This window comes from Aethalodelphis obliquidens, unplaced genomic scaffold, assembly GCF_003676395.1.
Source record: "Aethalodelphis obliquidens isolate GAN/ISIS:26980383/991018 unplaced genomic scaffold, ASM367639v1 scaffold67, whole genome shotgun sequence".
Classification (NCBI taxonomy): domain Eukaryota; kingdom Metazoa; phylum Chordata; class Mammalia; order Artiodactyla; family Delphinidae; genus Aethalodelphis; species Aethalodelphis obliquidens.
Genome location: NW_020838011.1, coordinates 3,032,262 through 3,046,429, shown reverse-complemented (window position 1 = coordinate 3,046,429; position 14,168 = coordinate 3,032,262).

Below are 14,168 nucleotides of genomic sequence, written 5' to 3'. Positions count from 1 at the left end.
CTAATATCTAGATTTGCTATGGGCATATCCAAGTAATTTCCAATAAGTTGGTTTTGAAAATTGTTCTTGTTAAGGGGTCCTATTGTTGGATTTACTAGCCTTCCTGAACTGGAAGAACCTAAATACTGACTCTCAAGTCACCATGAAAGATATGATGATATAATGAACCAGGATTTTCTTGTTTTGATTGATTAGTTCAATACCTTTAAAAAAAAGATAGAAAGGGAGAAAGAAGGAAGGAAGGAAGGAAGGAAGAAAGGAAGGAAGGAAAGAAGGAAGGAAGGAAGGAAGGAAGGAAGGAAGGAGATTGGGAGAGGAAGGGAAAGGGAAATGTTACCAAAGGACCATTTACTTAGTCTACATTATAATATATAAAGTTGAAATTATTAATTCTTTGTGCAATGACTGGACTTCCTTGCATCCTATTTAATAAACTGACTTTGAAACTTGTGTGAAAGTATTAAAAATTCAAACATATTTTGATGATTACCTCTTAAATTGGCACTGCTAAAAAATGTCTAAAACAGAGACAAATTTTAAGGAGGGTATAGTAGTACACAAAGGCAAGATACATCAATGATATATGGTTTTATTAATTGATTTTAAAAGGTCTGGAATGTCTTTTACTTGCAAAAAGTGGTGCATACAATACTCATATAGCCACGTGTGTATTGATTGGAATGTAGACTAGGACATGGTTCAAATTAGCAAAATTTCTAAACCAAAGGCACTAGATGAGACAGGATGAAATAAAAATGTTCTTCAGTCTGCAAACTTCTAAGAAAAGAGACTGAATGAGATAAAATAAAAATAACAGATAAGACTCCTTTGTCATATTTAGTTATGCACTTTGGGTACTCTTTCCATGTCATTTTTGGCAGGGATGAAGGATGCTAATAAGGAAAAAAAATTCAGACAACACCAATTATTTTAAGGGCATGCAGTTAGGTACATAGCAGCTAACCTGAAGCTTTGTGGATTCCAGATGGGACAAACAATCAGATTACTTGCGGGTGTTTTAATAGTACCCAGCGGGTATCATAAAATCACTCACCATATGCCTAATATCCCTATAGCTCTGTTTCTTTGAACTGTTACTTTAATCTTCCCTTTTATTTACTTTTTATTGCCATACACTTAAACTGATGTCTTTTCTTATCTACAGATAAACTTATAGGCAATATGTGAATACTCATGCACATCTCTTATCTCTCATTTTACTGTACTTCCTACTTTTTCTATTGATATTTTAGTTGTCTGCCCTATAATGTGGGTATCTCTTAAGCTTTATGTTGAAAGATTTCCATTTCTGTGTCTGTTTGCTGAATTTACTATTGGTTTTGTGATTAGGAATATAAAGGTCAGAAACCAAATTGTGATGGGTTGGAAAAAAATAGAAGGTATAGAAATATAGAAAGTAAATTTAAATTTTATGTAAATCTATTAGAAAAATTTAAGTGTTTCTAAGTCACATTTAATAGGGTTGTTTTATGCAAGCATGCGAGGCTAGCTTATATTATAATGGTCTGAAGTAATATGTTCCCATAAATTGCATAGTTGTTGGTAGGGTGATTGAAATAGCGTTGCAACTTTTTTTCTGATAAATGGGGAACGTGTTTTCAAATCACACTGAGGTGGGGGGAAGTGTTTGGTAGCTGGAAAACAAATTTAAAAAGTGTATAAGGGAAAAGTTATTATCAACTGTGTCAAATGCTATTTAATAGGCCAAGTAAAATTAAAAGTTGAAATTGGGTATTGGATTTAGCAATTTGGAGGTCATTGATGAACCGAATACGATCAATCTGTTTGAATAACAGGGATAAGAAACCTGTTTGGAATGGGTTCAAAATGCAAAGATAGAAATTGGTGAGTATTTTCTGAAAAGAAAAAGCAGATAAATTGACACTGAAAATTTTATCAGAATTATTTTTGTTTTGATTGCTTTACTTTGTTTTGTTTTTGTTCTTTTTTCTTTCTTTCTTTCTTTCTTTTTTTTTAGAATGGAGAAACAGCAGGATGTTTATACGTATGCTGATGATAATTATCCAATATAGAGCTGGGAACTGAGGAGTAGATGACAGGGATGTTATCTAATAAGAGGTAAGGAATTGTCTTAAGAAATGAACACTAATAGTTCTATTTTAATAGAAAGGTAGAGTATATGGGCACAGATGCTGATAGCTGTCCATATGTGGTGTTAGGAATCTATTAAGGTTTTTAGAATTACTTCAGCTTGCTTTGTGAAGTAAGAAGAAAGGTCATTAACTAAGAATAAGAGAAGAAAAACATGTTCTTTTTTTTGGAGGGTGGGGAGAGTCACAGCATATTTTTATTTTTTTATTGAAGTATAGTTGATTTACAATATTATATTAGTTACAGGTCTATAGCATAGTGATTTAATATTTTTATAGATTATACTCCATTTATAGCTATTACAAAATATTGGCTATATTCCCTGTACTATACAATATATCCGTGTAGCTTCTTTATTTTATACTTAGTAGTTTGTACTTCTTAACCCCTTACTCCTATATTGCTCCTCCCCCATTCCCTCTCCCCACTGGTAACTTTTAGTTTGTTCTCTATACCTGTGAGTCTGTTTCTGTTTTGTTATATTCATTTGTTTGTTTTATTCTTTAGATTCCACATATAAGTGATAGTATACATTATTTGTCTTTTCTCTGTCTGACTTATTTCACTAAGCATGATCCCCTCTAGGTCCATCCATGTTACTAGTTTTTGAAGCGAATAGAGAAGGTATAAAAGAATGCTTGAGGGAAATGGGGAAGTGATGCTAAAGATAGCAATGTGGTTTCTAAATAGCTTTAAGCTCCCTTGAGGTTGTGGTCATGATTTTTAAAGGGAGACCAATTAGTGTGATTGCTGTTTTTCTTCTAATAAGTTTACCTGTATAAGTTCAGGCTCAAAGTAGGCAGATAATTACATTTAAACAATGTTATGGATATTTCATGCATGTAAGGCCAAGTGAGAGAGGGACTAAGGAGTTGAGATAAGTGAGAGGAAGTAATTATGAGAACTGACCATAAAATTAACCTGGATAATCAGGAAAGAGAGGTCATCAAGATGGTCAATGTGTGACAGTAATTGGTAATGACAAGGTATAGGATTAACTCTATGGAAATGAGTGGCTTAGGCAGAGTGAAAGTTGAATATTTGAAGGTAGAGAAGAATATGGGTAGCATGATTCAAGTATTGTTTTTAAGGAAGGCAGGAGGGAAAACTGTTTGCCAGAGTCAAGGAGGATAAAGAAGGAGATTATTCTAATTTAAACATAGTGCTATGAATGAAATGGGAGAAAGAATAGTAACTGTGTTAGAGGGCTGCAGCAGAAGCAGTCTAAATGTTGCCCAGGTTTAGAGCAAAAGGGGATAAGGATTCTCAGGAAGTGTTTGAGAATGTAGAGAAATTTGTTGATTATGGACTGGGAAATTAAGGGCACTGTGTCAGGTTTTCATGAGTTAGGGCGGAGAGGAAGATGGAAAGAGTGAAGAGGATGTGCAAAGATTTTAGGGTGGGAGAGATAAGGGTGGCCTGGAACTCTGAGCTTCTGGTGTTAGGTGTCAGCACATACACAGAAATAAAGGATATAATGAGATTAAATCAGATGACCTAAAGGCATTCAGGAATGGTGGTGATGTGGATAGAGGATGGCTGGAACCTTTCTAGTTGATGTAGTTTAGGATATCTGTGAAATCAGGATCTTTCATCTCTTTCTATGTGGGTCAATTGTTTGAGGGTTAAATTGAATCATAAGAAAAAATGCTTGTATTTAAGTCATCATGTGTTCTTAAAACCCTTAAAATTTAGAGCTAATTGAAATCTCTGCATACTATTTAGCAAAAAAAGAAATATGGTAGAAAAAAAAATTTAGGTCAAGTGAAATTTGGAACTAGATTATGAAGAATTAAATAGCTGCCTTGGGAACCAGCACTGTTTAATAGTAGAGTGGAAATAATATATGCCTGATCCATACACACTTCAAATATTGTGTAATACTTATCTTAATATTTTAATAAAGTTTGTTAGGTGTTTGATAAAGCATATTAAATTAAGCCTGCTCAAGAGTATTGCCTCTATAGCTTTACATGTTTTTAAATTTCAACCCATATGAATATATTATTTTAATTATTACCTGGGATAAGTTGCCTTGAAAAGAGTAAGTATAGTTATGCCACCAAGTACAATCTATGTTACTTGGATTCTGTTACATGCATTGGTTACTTTTTTTTTTTTTTTTTTTGTGGTACACGGGCCTCTCACTGTTGTGGCCTCTCCCCTTGTGAAGCACAGGCTCCGGACCCGCAGGCTCAGCGGCCATGGCTCACGGGCCCAGCTGCTCCGCGGCATCTTCCTGGACCGGGGCACGAACCCGTGTCCCCTGCATCGGCAGGCGGACTCTCAACCACTGCGCCACCAGGGAAGCCCACATTGGTTACTTTTGATGTCACTTTTTATGAGGTCCAGGTGACCTGCCTGACAGATTTGACTTGGTAAACAGAACTGCTTTGCAATGGTAAAAGTTATTTTTTCTCTTTGAGACATGTTAAAGGTCATAATGTTCAAATGTTTATCCCCTGAAGATCTCAAAGGTAACTTACCCATGGGGACTCATTATTTCTCTCCCTGTTGAAATTCATGTTTTTATCTTTAGACTTGCATCTGTAAAAAGTTGGCATGGAGGAAAAGAACTGTGTCTAGTGCATAATATAGTGTATAAAGAGGCAGCAAAACAAGTTTCATTGACATTCTGGTCACTAACTTTGTATTGAATGCATTCAGGGTATATTTATCTTTTGTAACCTAAAGCTAAAATCTCAAAATTATTTAGTTAAAAAATTTTTTACTGCTTATTATGTGTATTAGTATAGGTCTATTATGCTCTAGTAACAAACTCATAATTTCACTACCTCAAATTCATAAAAGTATATTTCTTGCCAAGGATTGACTGTTTTCTTTTCTTTTATTTCTGTAATGTCCTCACTGCAGGATCCAGCCTGGTAGAGTAGACACTCTAGAACACTGCTAGTCATCAAGACAATAGGAAATAAATTTTGGAGAGGTTTACTCTGCAATTAGAAGCTCTAGTTGGGAGCCACACATAACACCTCATTGCTAATCACCACTCCCAAATAAACCAGAAGTCCATTCCTACCCATATGAGGAAGGTAGAGGGAAGTATTATATAGCTATATAGTACTAATAACCACTATATTGGTGTCATAATTCACTGCATTTTCTTTTTAAGAAAATTTGAGATTTCTAAGGGAGCTGATAACAGTGTTATTAAAATATGCCTATAGATTATACTTGAAAAGACAAATTAAATGAAACACACCATTAGTGGGGATAGAGTGAATACAGATATTAAAGCAATTTTTGTCCAGAAAAATCTTAACTTGCTTTGTTAATAACAAAAAGGACAAAGTTTACATTTTGATTAGGTCTATGCTAAATCTACATGTTAATATGAATATAAACATAGGTTAGGGATTAAACAATATATTGCATAAAATAATTTACATAAGAATTGTAAAATTTGTGATTTTGGTTTTATTTCTATTTTGATTTTTTCATAGCTTGTAAGCAAACAGATGTCAGGCTTGCTCATTTTGAATTTTGTAGGACTCTGGGAGCAGATATTCATTCTTAAAAAGCACATAGTAAATTAAGTTGCTAATAATAGAGAAAATGGTATTAATTTTCTCCCAAAGTATGAATAGAAGAAACAAAGAGGAATACAAATTATTGACAATAAAATAGTTGACTTAAGAAATAACTACTTATATTAATCTAAAAGTAAACACTGGTTTTGGCCATCAACCAAAGGAAAATATAATTCAAATATGAATGTATTTATTTATATAGAAGTTTATGAGAATAAGAATATATATTAATGTGTCACAATATGTACGCATTTTAGAATGTTTAAATATCACAGTCTCTTTTTCTTCTAAGATATTAGAGAAAAAGAAAAAGTAAGTTTTTTTAAAGTGTAGTATACCAAATATAGGTTTCTTTTTAAAAAAAATCTAGGTTTTTGAATATTTATTTTTATCTAAACCCTTCATCTGGGAAAAAAGAATTTGTGATTATATGTAATTAAAATTTTGTAGAAATTATGATGATGAATTTGTACTTTCTACCTTGTTAACCCATCTTACTCAAAGCTGCATTTGAAAGAAGACTAGCTGCACGAACAGACTGTGACTGCAGGATGGAGTTTTTTTGAAATAAGATGGTGCGTTGATTGAACATTATCTTGGCCCATTGGTACTGTGCTATCCCCATTTGTATACAGAGAAGCAAGAAGAGGAACAATTAATCACATTCCTGTTCTCCACAACAGACTCAATGAAAAGGAGAGGACCAAAAAAACATGAGTGCAATCTCTCTGAAGTGCTTTCATAAATAATTAGGAAGGAACTTTTAGTAATCATCTCTTTTTCAGAGTCAACTTGACAAACTAGGAGAATTAGGAGTCCAGAAGTTGATCTTGCATCATAAGTCTAATTTTTCTGTCTTCTATTTTTCAACATTTGCTTCAGTTTTCATTGCTTAAAACCCTCTAATGACTGCTCATTGCTTTAAGCACAATTCAGTATTCTTTTTTTTCTTTCCAGTTCTATTGAGATATAATTGACATACAATAGTATATAAATTTAAGGTATAAGCACAGTGATTTTATTTACTTACATACCTTATGAAATGATTACCACAATAACTTTAGTGATCATCTATTATCTCATATAGATATAAAATGAAAGAAAAAAATTCTTTTTCCTTGTGATGAGAACTCTTAAGATTTACTCTCCTAACAGCTTTTGTATATAACATATAGTGGTGTTAACTATGTTAATCATGTTGTGTCGCATTCCTAGTACTTATTTATCTTATACCTAGAAGTTTGTATCTTTTGACCACCATCACCCAATTCTCCCTACTCTCACCCCTCGCCTCTGGTAATATAATCCCTTTTTCTATGAGTTTTTTTTTTTTTTTAAAGTATAATTGATCTACAACACTATGTCAGTTCCTGGTGCACAGCACAGTGATTTGATATCTCTGTACATTACAAATACAGAACAATTCAATATTTTTAATGTCAAATACTAAGTTATCTGACCTTTGATTATGTCTGTGACCTCATGTCAAGATTTGTACACACACACACAATGGAATATTATTCAGCCATAAAAAAGAAGGAAATCTTGCCTTTTCAACAACATGGATGGACCTTGAGGGCATTACATTAAGTGAATAAATTAGAAAGAAAAAGACAAATACTGTATGTTCTCACTTATATGTGGAATCTGAAAAAAGTCAAATTCATAGAAATAGAGAGCAGAATGTTGACTACCAGAGGCTTGTAGGGTGGGGAAAATGGGGAGATTGTGGTCAAAGGGTATAAACTTTCAGTTGTAAGATGAATAAGTTTTAGGGAATCTAATGTACAGCACAGTGACTACAATTAACAATACTGTATTATATACTTGAAAGTTATTAAGAGAGTAGATCTTAATGTTATCACTGCAAAAAAAAAGGTAAAAAGGTAATATATGAAGGGATGGAGGTGTTAACTAAACCTTTTGTGCTAATCATTTTGCAATATATATTGTATCAATCATCATGTTTACATCTTAAACTTACATGTTATATGTCAATAATATCTCAATAGAGCTGGAAAAAAATGATTCCATGTGCTTCAGGATTTTCCATCTCTTCCCTCCAACGCCACCCCCTCCTTTCCTCTACTTCAAGCCGTCAAATGACTATTTATCCTAGGTAGTCTCATATTTAGCACTCTCAGAAAACTTCTTTGAACCCTAAGGCTAAGTTAGATCTCTTACTATAAAGCAACATAGCGTTTTGTACTACAGATTATACAATACTGTATAGTCAAGCTCAAACATTCTGAATCAAGCAGCAAAAAAAAAAAAAAGGAAACAGAATGGACTATTGTGGCAGTAAATAAACTGCCAATTAATGCTTTTGTATTCTGAAAACAAACTGAATTACTGGATTGCATAGTACTCTATCTCCACTCAGGGCTTATTCCTTTTATTTACTTTGCTTCTAGTTCCAGGAAACTACAAAATGTTTTCAGCAAACAAAAGGAACAGCCAGTCTCCTCAATTAACATCAAACCAAATAAATTATCCTTTTGAGATATATAATCTCTTTCCTCATGCTCCACACTTTAAATAATTAAATGAGGGGCTTCCCTGGTGGCACAGTGGTTAAGAATCCACCTGCCAATGCAGGGGACATGGGTTCGAACCCTGGTCTGGGAAGATCCCACATGCCGTGGATCAACTAAGCCCGTGCACCACAACTACTGAGCCTGCACTCTAGAGCCTGCAAGCCACAACTACTGAGCCCACGTGCCACAACTACTGAAGCCCACACGCCTAGAGCCCGTGCTCCACAACAAGAGAAGCCACCATAATGAGAAGCCCACGCACCATAAGGAAGAGCAGCCCCCGCTCGGGGCATCTAGAGAAAGCCCGCACACAGCAACAAAACCCAGTGCAGCCAAATATAAATAAATAAAATAAAATAAGTAAATTACAAATAAATAAATAAATAAATGAAAGAATAAACAGTTATGTCTAGAGTGTTCATATTTCTATAGCCTCACCAAGTCTGGAGTTAAATCAAGAAAATTGAGTGAGTAAAATGTTTAGGTCTGAATGATTAATAACGCTTCTCAAAAGAATCCTTCCTAAATAAGGAATGTCTACTCAAAGGACATATTTCTGTACTCAATTCTCTAGAGTCACAGGAAGCTGTGCTTCTCCTCAGGTGCTAAGGACTCAGAAATATTGAGGATTTTTTTCAGAGAATCCTCCTATGTAAACCAAAGATAATATTTCCCCAAAAATGAAATCATTGGCCCTACTTACCCCATACCACCTCTCATTTTATCATATAAAAAGTCACACTGGCAAACTACCTTGTTGGATACTGGGGACCTAACCACTTTATCTCTCCTTTTCTTTAGCAGAAATCATAGCACCTACGATTATGCATTTATGCCTAAATGCTCCACTAGAATATAAGTTCCATGAAAGCAGACTATGTGTATGTCTTGGACACTATATGCCATTACCCTGCCAGATGCTGGTGATATAAGTACTCAAAAAATATTTGTGGTTGAATGAATGAGATTAATAAGAGTGTGCACAGATAAGCGAAAAGCATGTTTACAATACAATAATGCTACAAGATATTTTTTCCAGTGTCATCATTTGTGATGACATTTATTTTTTTCTAAAGAGACATTTTAGTGCAAGGGAAGTCTTCATTTTTGAAAATGTTTCTCAGTTGACATTTCTTTTGCGAGCATGAATTACATCTCAAGAAAATTATGAAATTATCTATTGTGTGCCTTACTAAACTTTGTTTCCCCATTTCTTATTTTAGGGTCTGCCATAATTTATGCACTCAATAAAAATTTGCTAAATATTTATTTGTATGTACTTTAAAAAGAAGTTAAATAAAAGCAATTTTAGAGGGTATTGATTCTGATATGGGTTCATTGACAAATTATCTTTTCCTGTTTATCAATATTACTCTACAATTATCAACAGTAAAAATTATATTGCATCTTATTTCAGAATCTTAGTACTCTAAATATATAAACTACTTTATACCTCTCACTGCTTTATAATTACTTGAAATTCTCTAACTGTATTGCTTAGGTACTTTATATACATTTAACTTCATTGTAGAGAGAATTTGCCTGTCTAAAATGTATTTTCCTGATATAGAATGAAAATGTGTTTTGACATCAGGAAAATATGTGGTTTGGTGATAAACAATAGCTATACAGAGTGCAAATGTATTTGAGGTGGATCATAAGATACAAACTCCACACAGCGGTTATTTCTGAACAATCCATATTCAATCAAATACTTCAGACTATCACTTTTTGAAGAAACAAAGATAGGACTCTGATTTGCTTTTGTACTGAAAGATGCAATTGTGACACTTTGTAGCAAAGAACTTTGGTCTGAAGTAGAAAACTAATTAATAAAGCAGGCGGAAACAATTTCTGAGGCCATTTTTACTGCTTTAATTGGCAGTAGTAGAAGCTTTGGTTAAAAGGAAATCCCTAATAGGAAAAAAGAAGGAAATTTAGAATGAAATAATTTCTAAGCTTGCACTAACTTCCATTGTGTGTTTACTCCTTGCATATTCCTGCATGATAAAATTCTATTAGAGCCACTTCTTTTATTAATCAGTGCATTAATTTTTAGTAAACCCCTATGTAAGTCCAGTATGTTTATTATTATTCAACACTATAAATTAAAAACATGAACCATTTCGCCACAATTCATGTTAACCAATGTTGTTATACAATGCAATAATTTCACTGCAATGTAAAAATGGAATTTACTTTATACAAAGAAAAATTGCTGCCTTTCCTACAAGAGAACATATGTGGAAAATGAATAGTCATTTGGACTGAATACCTAAATTTATTTAGTAATGAAGGATTTGGATATTGAAATAATAAGCATCTAAGCTCATAGGCTGATTCTCGTTTCCCAGGCAGTTTCTGTCTCCATTGGAAACCTGAAGCTTAACCCACATTTATTATTGTAACCACAAAAATTTTGGTGGTTACTTACTGCACAGCTTCTATGGTGTGAATTTTGCTGTACATCTGGCTGTCATCCCATTCTTTCTTTCTTCTCACTTAAGGAACCAATGGTTCTTAAGACTTAACAATTCTTGGGGTTATTTAGTATTTTCTCAATAAAATAGCTTTGTTTTAATTAATGTCATTTTCTTTTGCTTGCATCTAAAAACTCCCACAAGTATGGTCTTATATTTCTCATTTAAATAACAGCAAGGATGAAATCTAACATGTAGAATAGCGAGGCATAGGCTAAATGTATGGCCCCAGTTGCTTACTACCTACCGGTACTTGACAGAAGGCAACACACAGGATGAGCTGGGAGAATCAAGAGAGATTAGCATTTGAGGTATGGTTTAAAGAATATGGAATTTAAATATTCAGAATCTAAAAGAATATCAGAGAATAACAAGTGATTTGGGGAGATTGGAGCAAAGATTATATGAAAAAATGAAATGGAAAATGACACTAGAAAGGTGAAATAGGTTACAACTCTGCAAGTCTTTGAATGCCTTATAAGAATATTTGAATTCCAGAAATAAAGGTGGACAATTTAAAGTTTTCATGTAGAGGAAAAAAAAAATAGAGACAATCACCTACTCCTAATTACATAATTTATTCATCAGGCAATATTTTAAAATAGTTTAATCATACATTCTACTTTTCATCGAAGTATAGCATACTTATAGAAAAGAGCACAAATCATACATAACTGTGTAACTTCATGAATGTTCAGTGTTGAACATGTTCAGCTAAATAGAACCCACTTCAGAATGCTAGAAGTACTCTTTTTTTTTTTTTTTTTTTGCAGTACGCGGGCGTCTCACTGTTGTGGCCTCTCCCGCTGCGGAGCGCAGGCTCCGGACGCGCAGGCTCAGCGGCCATGGCTCACAGGCCCAGCCGCTTCGCAGCATGTGGGCTCCTCCCGGACCGGGGCACGAACCCGCGTCCCCTGCATCGGCAGGCGGACTCTCAACCACTGCGCCACCAGGGAAGCCCTAGAAGTACTCTTCATCCCCCCACCAGTCACTATGTCCTCAAACATAACCCCTCTCCCAATTTCTAAAACATAAATTATTTATTGAACATTATACAAATAGAACATACATTTGTACTTTTTTTTTTGTCTCTGTTCTTTCAACACTGCATTTGTAAAATCATCAATATTATTGTGAATTTGGCAGTTTGTTTTTCTCATTGTTATACTGTGTTCTACTGTTGAGTGTACTATGATTAATTCATTTTGCTATTGATGATATGGCTATTTTGAATGAAGCTACTATGAATATTTTGTACATGTTATTTAATGAAAATAAGTATACAAAATATTTTTTAACATCAGTAGGATGAGCTTGGACTGAAGTGTCTATTATTGATAAATATTCTGATTGATTCTACTAGTCATTCCATATGGAGATATCAAAAATATATAATTCATTAACTGTGTCTCTGATAAAAAATTAGTGGTCATATTTTATATACTAAATCAGCTTTAATAATAAAATGTACATAGAGTTGAATTTGTTGTTTTATCATGACCTGAGTTGAATGCTGAAAGCAATATACTCTCTTGGGTCTACTGGTTACATTGAACTTTATGAAAATGATGTTGCTCATAAGATTGTTTCAATAAGCTGTGATATCTGCTTCTGCCTTTTAATCCAGGGAGGAAAAAAAACGAAAAACTATGCTAGACTTTTACTAGGTTTTGCCTTGCATATATTTGTATCTCAGGGAGTTGTCTCTCCTCCCTCTTCTCATGCAATCCTATTATGGAAGTTTTTTTTCTGTTATTAAAACATTATATATATATTTAAACAAGTACCTGTCCTTCAACACTAAAATTTTATCCACAGCCACTTCAATAGGGATGTTTTAATTAAAAATAATTTTAGTGAGCATCCAGTTTCACTTGTGACAAGTAGAGAGCTTGGAAATAATCACTCGTCCTTACAACAAGAGAATACCAGACAAATGGAAAATCAATGAGTTTTCTTGGAATAATCAGAGAACTGGAATTACAGGGAAAACTTCCATCCTGAATTCTGGAGAGACATATGAATCTAGATAGTCACAGACAAGATCTGCTTCCTTGGAACAAAAGCTGTAGGAGCCATAAACTCTAGGAAGACTTACCCAATAATATTGAACAATGGATGGTGCTGAGTGTGGACTAGCATGAGATTAAGAAGCTTGCAGTGTTGTGGGGAGTATGTTTCTGTGGACTTTACCTCCAGGAAACTCATAGTGATAATCCAAGAAAGATTCACTTCTTTTCATGCCCAGACCCTTCTCTATAACTAAAGCCTACTCTCCAAGAAGGGCTTTGACAGAGTGCAATTCTGAAACTTTACCTGAGCTTAGGAAAAGGAACTGCTTCTCACCTCATGACCCTTTTATACTTCTAGCTTAACTTAAGGGGAAAAGAAAATAACATAATCAACAGGGTACAGGAATTCTAAATGAATGAATGAATGAATAAATAAGGAAAGCTGCAGCCAGGGAAGGGAGTGGGGGACAAGGAGAAAAATATTATACCATCAGGGGAGGTACAAAAACACTTGTGAAGACCACAGTCCAAGACATAGGCACAATAGAAGACTGAGACTTAATCAGAAGATAATATATAAACACTCCCTCCCCAACACTCTGCCACTCCATTTACAAACCTCAGTACAGTAACAGTATTACACTTGACAGAGCTTCCATACACAGACTCTTTTTGATGAACAGTGTATAGGGAAACCCCCAAGCCAAGATTAAAATAAAAGACACTAGAGAAATCTGAAAACTTTAGTACCCATATCACAACATATATAGCTAGATTAACATAAAATACTAAATACCTGATACAACATGACCTGATTTCAAAAAAATATTATAAGATATCAAGATATCATGAAAGGCAAGAAATAACACAGTCTGAAGAAACAAAGAAAGCATCAGAATCAGACCCAGATGAGACACAGATGGAATTAACAGACAGATGTTATAAAATAATTGTGATAAATATGTTAAGGGCTCTAACAGAAAAGGTAGACCATATGAAAGAATAGATGAATAATGTAAGCAGAGAGATAAAAGCTCTAAGGAAAAAAAATCCAAAGAAAATGCTAGAAATAAAAAATGGTATAACAGAGAATGCCTTTGATGGGTTCATCAGTAAACTACACACAGACAGGGAATGAATATGTGGACTCAAATATAGGTCAATGAAAACTTTGCAAAATAAAATTCAGAGAAAAAAAAACAGAAGAGATCATCTAAGAAATGCAGTATAAAATTTTTTAAAATGTAGCCTATGCAGACATGAAATATAAAAAGTAAAAGAAAGACAGAACAAAGTGGAAGAAATATTTGAAATAATAATGATGGAGAACTTTCCAAAATTAGTGACAGACTTCAAACCACAGATCCAGGAAGCTGAGAGCATCAAGAAGGATAAATACCAAAGAATACTTCTGCCTATTCAAACTGCAGAAAATCAAAGAAAAGGAAAATCTTG